Genomic DNA, 10,662 nt, shown 5'->3' on the forward strand with positions numbered 1-10,662 from the left:
ACAACTTGAAACAAACACATTAAACCTTTTGTACAGCCATACAAAATATTTTCTTTCTTTCTATCCTTATTCTATAAGCTTTTTCTATTTTTAAATTTATTTTTTTATTTCTTTTTACTTTTTGAAACTTTTATGTTAAGAAGTAAGACACAAACACACCCTGTAGCCTAGGCCTGCAAGTGTCAGGCTCATCAACGCCACTGTCTTCCACTCCACATCCTGTCCCACTGGAAGGTCTCCTGGGGAGATGAAAAACATGGAACTGCCATCTCCTATGATAACAATACCACTTTTTAGAACACCCCCTGAAAGGGCCTGCCTGAGATGGTTTTACAACTAACTTTTTTTTTTTTCCAAGGTGCTGGGGATTGAACCCAGGGACTTGTGCACACAAGGAAGGCACTCTACCAACTGAGCTATATCCCCAGTCCCATTTAATTTGTTTTTAATGAGTAGAAATAGTATATGCTAAAATAATGACAAAATATAGTATTGTAAATACATAAACCAGTAACATAGTCATTCATTATCATTATCGAGTGTTATGTCCTGCCCATATTTGAGTGTGCTATCCTATTATGTGACAGGGCAGCAGCACCACACGTACCCATGGGTATTACATTGCATTATGACACTACAACAGCTAGGCTATCTGTAGGTGTTAGGAATTTCTTAGCTTCATTATAATCTTATGGCACCACTGTCATATATGCAGCCCACCATTGAGTGAATGTCATTGTACAGCACAGGACTGTAATTTTATGTCTTTTAATTAATTGAAGAGAAGAAAGCAGGAATATATTTGTAGCTTCTGTTACATTAACTGTCCTATTTATCATTTCTGTCTCTCTACATTTGTTCCCATGTATTCAAGTTACCATCTTGTTATGGTTTAGACATGAGGTGCTCCCCAAAAGCTCATGTGTAAGGCAAGGCAATAAAGTTTTGAAGTGGAATGGTTGCATTATGAGAGCTTTTACGTAAGCACTGGATTAATCTACTTGAGTATTTTAACTGGCAGGTAGCCTGTGGCTCGAGGAGGTGGGTCACTAGGCGCTGCCTTTGGGGTCTGCATTTTGTCCCTGGTAACTCTGCTTCCAGGATCCAGGTCCTACGCTACTTTCTTTCCCCGCCCCTTTCCACCATGATATTCTGCCTCACCTCCATCCCTGAGCAATGGAATTGGACTGAGACCGCTAAACCCTGAGTGACAAATAAACTTTCCTCCTCTAAAATTGTTTTTGTCAGGTATTTTGGTCACAGCAACAAAAAACTTGACTAAAACACATCTGGAATCATTTTCTTATCCCAATTCAGTTTTGCTGCCACTCACCTTTTCTGTGTAGTTACTGGAAAATATTTTACATTTCTATGTTTATATGCCCAGCTATATGTTGTATACATATTGTCTTCTATAACTGCTTTTTAAATCAGAAGAGAAAAAGTATGCATTTTGTAGTGTCTTTTACAGTTACGCAATATGGTTACGTAATTACTGATACTGGTGATGTGTGTGTGTGTATGTTCTTTTTCTTTTGTGTGTGTGTGTAACAGGAACTGAACCCAGGAGCCCTTAACCTCTGAGCCAAATCCCCATCCCCTTTTTACATTTCATTTTGAGACAGGACCTCACTAAGTTGCTTAGGGCCTCACTAAGTTGCTGAGGCTAGCACTGAGCTCACAAACTCCTGCCTCAGCCTCCGAGCTGGTGAGATTATAGGCATGTGCCACCGTGCCCAGCTGGGTGTGTATTCTAATTACCCTCTAAGGTTACTTGTTTCAGCCTGAACAACTTCCTGTTAGGGAGAGAGTAGAAGCTGTTAGCAACAAAATCGGTCAGTTTTTGTGGGAAGCTTTATTTGACCTTAATATTTGAAATATACTGGTAGCTTTGCTGGATGTAAGACTCTTGGTTAAGTTTTTTTTTTTTTTTCTTCTTTGAGCACTTGGAATGTCATCCCATTGCCTTTTGGCCATCATTGTTTCTGATGGAAATTCAGCTACTGGGAATACTGAAGCTTCTTTGTAAGTTGTAAGTTGTTTTCCTCTTGGTGTTATCAAGATTTTCTATTGGTCTTTGGCTTTCAGCATATTTACTGTTTGTACTATTGTATATATTTGGGTTTGTGGCTCTCTTTGCATTTATCAGGCTTGGAGCTTGTTGAGCTTCCTGAGTGTGTATTGTTTTTTCAGCCAATTTACTCATCATTTCTTCAAGTATTTTTCCTTCTCCATTTTCTCTCCTCTCCTGTCATTTTTATTCTGTGAATGTCAGTGTGCTTAATGGTGTCCCACATATCTCTCAGGCTCTGATAACTTTTCTTCATTTATTTCCTTTTTGTTCTTTGTCTTGCATACTCTCTGTTGATTTATCTTCAAGTAAGCTAATTCTTTCTTCTGATAGTTCAAATGTACTGTCCAACCCATTTAGCAAAATTTTATTTTCCTTATTGTACTCTCAATTTCCAGGATTTGCATTTGATTTAAAAAGTCTCACTTTATGTTGATAGTCTCTATTTGATGTAATATTCTTACAGTAAATTTTCTTTCTTTTCTTGTAAATAATTTTATTTCATTTCCATTTGTTTGCTCCTAGTACACAGAAATATCACTGAAATTTGCATATTAGCTGGGCACAGTGGTGCTGGCCTGTAATCCCAGAGACTCAGGAGGCTGGCGCAGGATGATGGCAAGTTGACACCAGCTGAGCAACTTAGCAAGACCTTGACTCAGTAAAACAAAAACAAAATAAAAACAAAAAGGGTGAAGGTGTAGGTCAGTAGTAAAGCACTTGTGAGTACATTTCTCAGTCCCTCAAAAAGAAAAATTGTGTATCTGGAGGTTTTCTTTAATTTACTAAGTTTATTTTCATAAATTTATTCCTAATATTCTCTTATTATACTTCTAATATCAGTTGGATATGTAAAATAATTTTTCTTTAATTCCTGGTAGTATTATTTTTTTCCATCATTCTTTGCTTCTTCAGTCATGGTTTTCTTTTATTCTTTGAACGTATTCTAAAGGCTACTTTGAAGTCTGCAAAATCTGACACTGAGTCCCTCACAGACGGTCTCTTGTATTTTTGCTGGTGTATGGATTTTGCTTTCCTGCTTCTTTGCATGTTTCATTATTTTTTTGCTGGAATACTTTAGATAGTATATTGGAGCAATTCTGGGTACCAGTCCCAACTCCCACAAAGGGCTTGTTATTTTCTTGTTTATTTGTATAGTGAATGGCTGGATTGTTTTAGTGAAATCTGTTCACTCCTCCCCACCCCAACATTTGCTGTTGCTCCTTAAGGCAGGGAAGGATGGCCTGAGGTTTACACACAGTCACTGTGAGGACAGTGCTTTGGGCAGTCCCCTCTTCTCTCTCCATGAGCTCACCTGGCTATTAAGCTTCATTAATTGCTGGCCAATGCTGTGATGTTCTTAACAATGTCTTTGGGCTAATTGCTCTACAGGTTAATTCAATCCAATTTGAGCTCCTCATGAGTGACTCTGGGGATCAGTTTTGATATTTGCTCTGACCTCAGTGTCTCTTTATCAGGTTCCCTGATTTTCCTTCCTAAATAATCTCTGAGCCATAACTGTTCAGTTGGAAGTAGGGCTGTTGGGTGACACCAGGTGACACCCCACTTTAGGAGCTGGGCACCTGGTGGGTAGGGGTGGGAAGTAGCTTTCAGGTTTTCTCATCTTGCCTCTTCAATTCTCACCAGTGACACTCTGCCCAAGATACAGCCTTCATCCCATGAATGGTGGCTGGTGCAAGGGAGCCCTACCTCCTAGTCACACGCACCTTGAGCCTCAGGCAGCTGGAGGCAGGATAAGAGATGCTAGGAACTTGCTGTAGCTCTCCAACTGGGATCCCAGGAGAAGGGAATCCTGTGTTCTTGGCTGTTTTAATCTGAAATGGAGTTTCAGTCTGGCAAAGTTGGGAGCAAGGAGAGAGGAAGCAGATCTTAGTTCAAGTACCAGACTCTTGCTTTTGCACTGAGTTACAATAAGTCTTAGATTTTAGGGAATAAATGATTAATTTTTTGCTGTATATTTTAGAACCATTACTAGATGCTCTAAGGAGTCTTTTTTTCACCAGTTTCGTTGTTGTTATAGTTTGGAGCTTGAGTGTTAAGCATTGTGTTAAAGGCTTGGTCCCCAGAGTGGTGCTTTTGGGAGGTGGCAGGACCTTGAGGAGGTGAGGCCTAGGGGTGGGGTCTTAGGTCACTGGGGACATTCCCTTGAAGGAAACTTCAGGACCTTGGTGCCTTCTTCTTTCTGTCTTTGGCTCCCTGTCTTGTGATGTTAGTGGTTTTTCTCTGCCACATGCTCCTTCCTTGATGTGCTCTGTTACTATTGACTCCAAGCACTGGTGCTAATAGACTGGTGCCTCTAAAACTTCAAGCTAAAGTCAACCTTTTCTCCTTATAAGTTAATTATCTTCTCAGGTTTTTCATTACAGCCATGGGAAGCTGACCAACACAACTGGTGTGGGTCCAAGGAGCAACTCATGCTGTCATACCCGAAGTCCCTCTTCTTTTTCCTACTGTAAACTTTTAATGCTGTAAATTTCCCACTCAGCACTGCTTTGGCTGCATCCCACTTATTTGATAAGCTGTGTTTTCATTTTTACTGCTCAGGGTTCTGCAGAGAAACAGAACCAATGGAATCTCTCTATCTCTTTCTCTCTTTCTCTCTCTCTCTCTCTCTCTCTCTCTCTCTCTCTCTCTCTCTCCATATAAAAATATTACATATGTAGATGCAATATCATAAGTATTATGTATATTATATAAGATGTAATATTATAAGTATTAGCTCACATGGTTATTGAGACTGAGAAGTCCCCAAATACACCAACCATAAGATGGGGGCAGAGAGCCAATGGTGTCGCTCAAACGCCTGAGAGCTGGAGAGGCGATGGTGCAGATTCCAGTCCAGGTCTGAAGGCTTGAGAATCAGGAGCACTAAGAGTAGGAGAAGACCTATGTCCCAGCTCAAGCACTCATGCAAAGTTGATCCAACCTTCCTCTAACTTTATTTTTCTCTTCAGGTCCTCACTGGATTGAATGATGCCCCCCACTTTGAGAGAGTCACTTGTGTTAAGCATCTAGCAATTCAAATATACCTTCTACCAGAAACAATCTCATGGACACATCCAGAAATAATGTCTAATTACCTATCTGGGCATCCTGTGACCCAGGCAAGTTGACATGTACCATTAACCTTCTTAATTTTAATTGTTTGCATATTCTTTAAAATTTTCTTTGAGACTCCCTCTTCAAAATATGAACTATTTAGACTGGTATTGTTTAGCTTTCAGTATTTATAGATCTTCCTATTGTGTTTTGGCATTGATTCTACTTTGATTACATTTTGGTTCGAGAATGTATGCTTTATTATTGTATTCAAAATTTCAAAAGTAGATTTCTAAAGGGGAGATAGTTCATCTCACCAACTCTCTCACTATTCAGATGTACAATAGACACATGTTCTGTAGGAGGAAATTCTAGAAATAGGAGGTGGGAAGCAAGAGCCATCACTGTGTTCTTAAGAGTCTCCAGACCACCCTGGATGAAGACAAAACCATGAGTGATGGGGCCCAGACCATGAGTCTGGTTATCCATGTGGAGTCAAAGTCCCATCAGTCTCAGAATAAGGCCACTCTACTGTTACAGTTTGCCAGACTACAGCTTGCTCAGCTTTGGGCACTAAGCATGAATATGGGAGTGGAGGGAGCCCCATAGCAAACCTGAGTATTTGGAGGCATCCAGCACAGGCTTCTAAAGAAGAAGAAGGTACCCTGGTTTCTCACTGGAGCCGATAGCTACCCATTATGACCCACAAATTCTGTCCAGAGCAGATCTTGTCCTAGAGTAGCTTGGTACTTGACAAGGATGTGGCCAACTTTGAATGGGATAAACCAGAGCTTGAGGAGTAAGAGAATGAAGTTTTAGTCTATTTTCAGTTGCTATAATATAATGCGTGAGACTAAGTGATTTATAAAGAACAGAGGTTTATTTTGGCTGATGTTTCTGGAGGCAGGGAAGACCAAGGGTATGGTGCCAGCATATGCTTAGCTTCTGGTAAGGGCCTTGCATGGCTTCAACTCATGACACAGAAGCAGAAGGGCAAGCAGATGGGTTCAAAACAGATGAAACACAAAGACTGGCGTTGCTGGGTCACAACCTGCTCTTGTGCCAGCTAACCCAGTCCTGCAAGAACTGTATTACTCCCTCTTAATGAACTACTCACCTCTGAAAAGTCCCCACCTTCCCAAATCACCATAGTAGCAAATTTCAACATGAGTTTCAGAAGGGACAAATTATATTCAAATCATAGCACAAGGGTGGAGAAGTCATGCTTAAGCTGGGTTACTCTGCTCTTCTCTTAGGTGCAGGGAATGCAGCTTCTTCCCACTCTCATTCTTGGAATAGTTGGTCCTCACCAGCCACAACTTGCCCCTTGTGCTGGAGGGTCAATAGGGAGACTGGACGTGGTGCTCTTCTATTCCTCTTGGTCAGATTTCAAATGAGCAAAGCCTCATAGGAGCCAACATAGCCTCACTAGATGACAGAATGTTGTCCCAGCTCTCCTCTCCTAATCCTCTCTAAGAAAATGCAGGGTGCAGGTGTCCACATGTCCTAGGGCATGCTGGCCCTGATTCTCTGCTCTCAGTGGAGCATGCAATTGAGGTCAGTAGCCTCGTGGCTGGTATGTGCTCAGAATGGACTTCTTGGTGACTGCTCACCTCCATTCCTCATGACACCAGTAATGTCACTCAAAGTGTGCTTGCACACACATGGCACAGTGATTCCTTCTGTAGGGTTTCATCCTGCAGATGAGCTCACAATTGAGCCAAGACAAATGATAAGTTGTTCATGACAGCAGTGCTTGTGACAAAAGTTAGGAAATACTTGGTGCCCACCAAATAGGGACAACTTCAGTAGAGTATCCTTCATTTACCCAATCTTGAGTGTCTGTTCCAGAAAACAGGATGGAGCATATCAAGATGTTCTGATATGTGCATGGTATGCTCCTATCTGTATGAAAACCCTCCATAAATATCCTCACACCTGCTCAGACACACATAGGCAGCCGGAAAGGCAGCACACCACAGTCTGCAACTGCCTTGAGTGTGGGTGTCCAGACCCCACCTCCCTGCATCAGCTTGTTTTCTTTAGCTAAATCACACGCCATTCCTTTGAAGTTGACTTTTCACATCCTTCTATTATACATGTTTTAAAACCATTCATAATTCTATGAAAACATTTCTTTGGAAAAAAAAAAGTGAGCCTGGAAAGAAAGTGTGAATTATGAGTTCTGTTTTTCCTTAAATGATCCATTTTCACCCAGACTTTGGCAAGTCATTTTCATGAGCCACTTAGGAATTTCCTGTTTATTTACTGTGGGTTCCAGACAAACCCAAACTCCTGCATCTCACAGCCCAACGAGCCCCAGTTTTGGCCCAAGGAGCTGTCTGGGCTATGGCTAAGAGTGTGACTCACCTTGAACCTACTCTCCCCAACTTGCCCCTGCCTGCTGTAGGGTCATAAGCATCTGCATCTCAAGACTGAAGGGAATTCCCATAGCCTACCTTCTGGTTAGAGAGGAGAGCTGCCAGGATTTCTGCCTACAACTACAAGATATGTGGAATTGGCCTCTTTTTCCTCCTAGAGCATCAAAGACAAAGATTCCAGGGGCAGCTATGGAGGAAGAAAACATGCTGTATGCAGGGGCACAAGCATGTGTGCACCCACCAAAACACAGATGCAGACATTCTGGCAGATGCAGACATGTGGAGACAGGCACACACACACACACACATACACACACACAGATAATCACACATGGTGACACTGAAAGAGACAGACACAGGCACACACATACACCTCTGTGCTCAGCAAGAGCTTCCAGGGCATTTAAATTTTTTTTTTTTTTTTGTGCATTGCTGGGAATTGAACCCAGGGCCTTGCACATGGTAGGCAAGTACTGTATCACTTAGCTAAATCCTCAGCCCCCCAGGGCATTAATCTTCTTTATTCTTCCTGTGGAGGCTGTCTGAGAGCCTGGTACTTGGCTGTCTTGCCTGGGATTCAGGCCCTAAGGCACTTCACACCTTGGGCAGATGTGAAGATAGGCTTCTCCCTGTCTATGTACCCTGTCTCAGATACTACTGGAAAGGTAACTTCTCCACTGATCAGCCCATTCTTCAGATATGAGTCATTTTCCATGCCAGAGGGGAGGGGGCCTCAGTGCTCCAAGGCTGTGGGGGCTCCGAGGGGCTCTGACAAGTACATAGCCCTTCTGAGCTCAGTGCCACTGGGCACCCAAGCAATGCATGTGTGGTCACCCACACTGTTGCTTCCTGTCACCTCCAACCCTGCAAAGCCCCCTCCCCAGCAGGCCTGTCAGGGCAGCTCAGGCCTCTCATGCAGCGAAGAAGGTGTTCTCTGAAATCCTTTCCCTTTATCCGGTCTTGCTTGCGCTCTCATGAGAAGGCCCATTTGAAGACACTGGGTCATGAATTCATGGGATGAAGTTTTCAAAATGACTTAATATCAACATAAGCAGGGAGGGCCCATCTTCTACCTTTGTGCCCAGGCAGTTGGTGAGAACACCAGCCAATCAGGAGTCACCTAGGCTGGGGTAGCCAGAGAAAATAGTGGATATTCAGTTGAATTTGGATTTCAGACAAAAATGCCAAAATATCATTGAGATATTGCCTGGAACATATTTATATTAACAATTGTATTCACTGTTTATCAGAAATTCACATTTAATTGAGCATTCGTTTTTGTTGTTGTTGTTTTCAGAATCAGGCCACCTATGCAGATCCATACCTTTGAGGATGATTTTCTTCCATGAAGTGGCTGAGCTGGGGGAGTCTAGGTGGCTTCCAAGCTTGGGATGGAGACATATGTGCTTGCTCCCTCCAGGACCTCAACCTTGGTAAGGAAATATCTCCTAGTGTGCTCTCTCTTTAGTGCCACTTTCTAGTATCAGATTTTGCTTAGAGTGCACAATATGTCCCCCAGTAGTAGTGTCTTTCATTCTATCCCTTTGGATTTGCCTGTGCAGTGCCCATGAAATATGTCTGATGCACATGTTCATTCTACCCCTGGCTGAGTCTCCCTCACTATACTATGAGCTCACTGAGCATGGGCCCTGCTTCATCTCTTGCTCCCCTCCCTGTCTTTCTTCCATCAACAAATGTTCACTTCCAGCCACAGCATAGGTAGGAGATGAATGGAGGGAGAATAGATCTAGCCCTACTCTCAGGGTCCCCCCATGTTGGGCCCCTCTGAGACTTTCATGGGTCTGCAATCAATGCACAGGCTACTGTGCCTGGTCAGATGAGGTCACAGAAGCTCTGCAGAAATGCCAGCTTTCCTGGAGCTTCAGCTCTGAGCTGATGTTGGGAGAGGGCAGCTCAGTACCACAGGAGGGTCTGAGGCTGCAGATCCCGAGGATCAAGCCAGCTGGTAGGCAGCATTTCTTTTTCTGAAGTGGTCATCTTAAAGCCACAACTGGCCACCTGTGCAGCTGACAAGGCTGGGATTGAATCCAGGGCTATTTGTTTCCAAAGCCTTTTGAGTATGCCCCCACTTTATGGTCCTGTGGATGTCATCATCCTGTGGCTTTTGGAAGGTAGCCCTGGAAGAAGGTAGTTCAAGTCAATTTGAGGCCCCAGTGGCACTTCATGCAAACCTTTGGCCTGCAAGGTGGCCTGGTGATCCATGCAGATCAGGCATTGACAACTTTTGGATCTTACAAACTGTGGTAAAAGTAGAAGGAGTAGTTTCCTAGGTCAGGAAAGCTGTGGTCCCATCTTATCAAAGTCCCCATGATGCCAGCACAGATGCATTCTGTCACTGGCTTTTATGGGCTGGATCCAAGTTGAAGCTTTAGCTAGGCCTAGGGCAACCTTAGGGGATTTTTGTGAAGGAGCATGTCCTTATGGTTGGAGTGGATATAGGAGTGGCTGTGCAGAGGGAGAGAGAATAAGAGTTTACCAGGGATCACTTGGGGGAAGGGTTATTGTTGAATTTTTCTAGCAGGACTGGCCAAAGGGATTTAAGTGTTCTGGCAGCCAAGGAGAAACCTCAGCTTGCCTTGTATACATACAATGCACATACAACCTTATACAGAATAATTTTCATAAGGAGAATTACACTTAAAATTTTTTAGTTATATATGGATACTATATCTTTATTTATTTATTTTTATGTGGTGCTGAGAATCAAACCCAGTGCCTCACACCTTCGAGGCAGGTGCTCTTGCACTGAGCCCCAACCCCAGCTCCAGCATTACATTTTAAAACACTGGAAATTGAATCTGTGCATTTGATTTGTATTTTGTTATACTGGAAGAAGAAGGGAATAACATTCAATGTGGGAAGATAACACTGATAGTAAATCTCTGAATGTCTTCTTCTTCCTTTGTACCTACCACAGGTATGCAATGTCTTGAGACAATGCATTATAAGAAAAATGTCATAGCTTTATAAGATTTTACTCCATAAGGAAGTAATGAGAAAGTAAACAGGGCAAATCAATGGTATTAACTTTTCTTCTTATTGAAAAATGTAACCAGCCAGGCGTGGTGGAATATGCCTATAATTCTAGCAGTCTGGGAGGCTGCAGCAGGAGGATCACAAATTCAAAGC

The 10,662-nt window shown here is 42.6% G+C and overlaps 1 long non-coding RNA gene across 2 annotated transcripts in view; it reads left to right on the forward strand.

The window, feature by feature from the left end:
* LOC113195434 (uncharacterized) overlaps positions 1-9,323 on the forward strand; it is a 72,009-nt gene extending 62,686 nt beyond the window's left edge. For both annotated transcript variants that reach the window (XR_003302399.2, XR_003302398.2), the window contains exons 4-5: positions 5,047-5,196; positions 8,810-9,323. This is a non-coding gene — a long non-coding RNA (uncharacterized LOC113195434). The remainder of the gene's footprint in view (positions 1-5,046; positions 5,197-8,809) is intronic.
* Positions 9,324-10,662: the final 1,339 nt, after the last annotated feature.

This window comes from Urocitellus parryii, chromosome 6 (genome assembly GCF_045843805.1).
Source record: "Urocitellus parryii isolate mUroPar1 chromosome 6, mUroPar1.hap1, whole genome shotgun sequence".
In the NCBI taxonomy this organism is placed as follows: domain Eukaryota; kingdom Metazoa; phylum Chordata; class Mammalia; order Rodentia; family Sciuridae; genus Urocitellus; species Urocitellus parryii.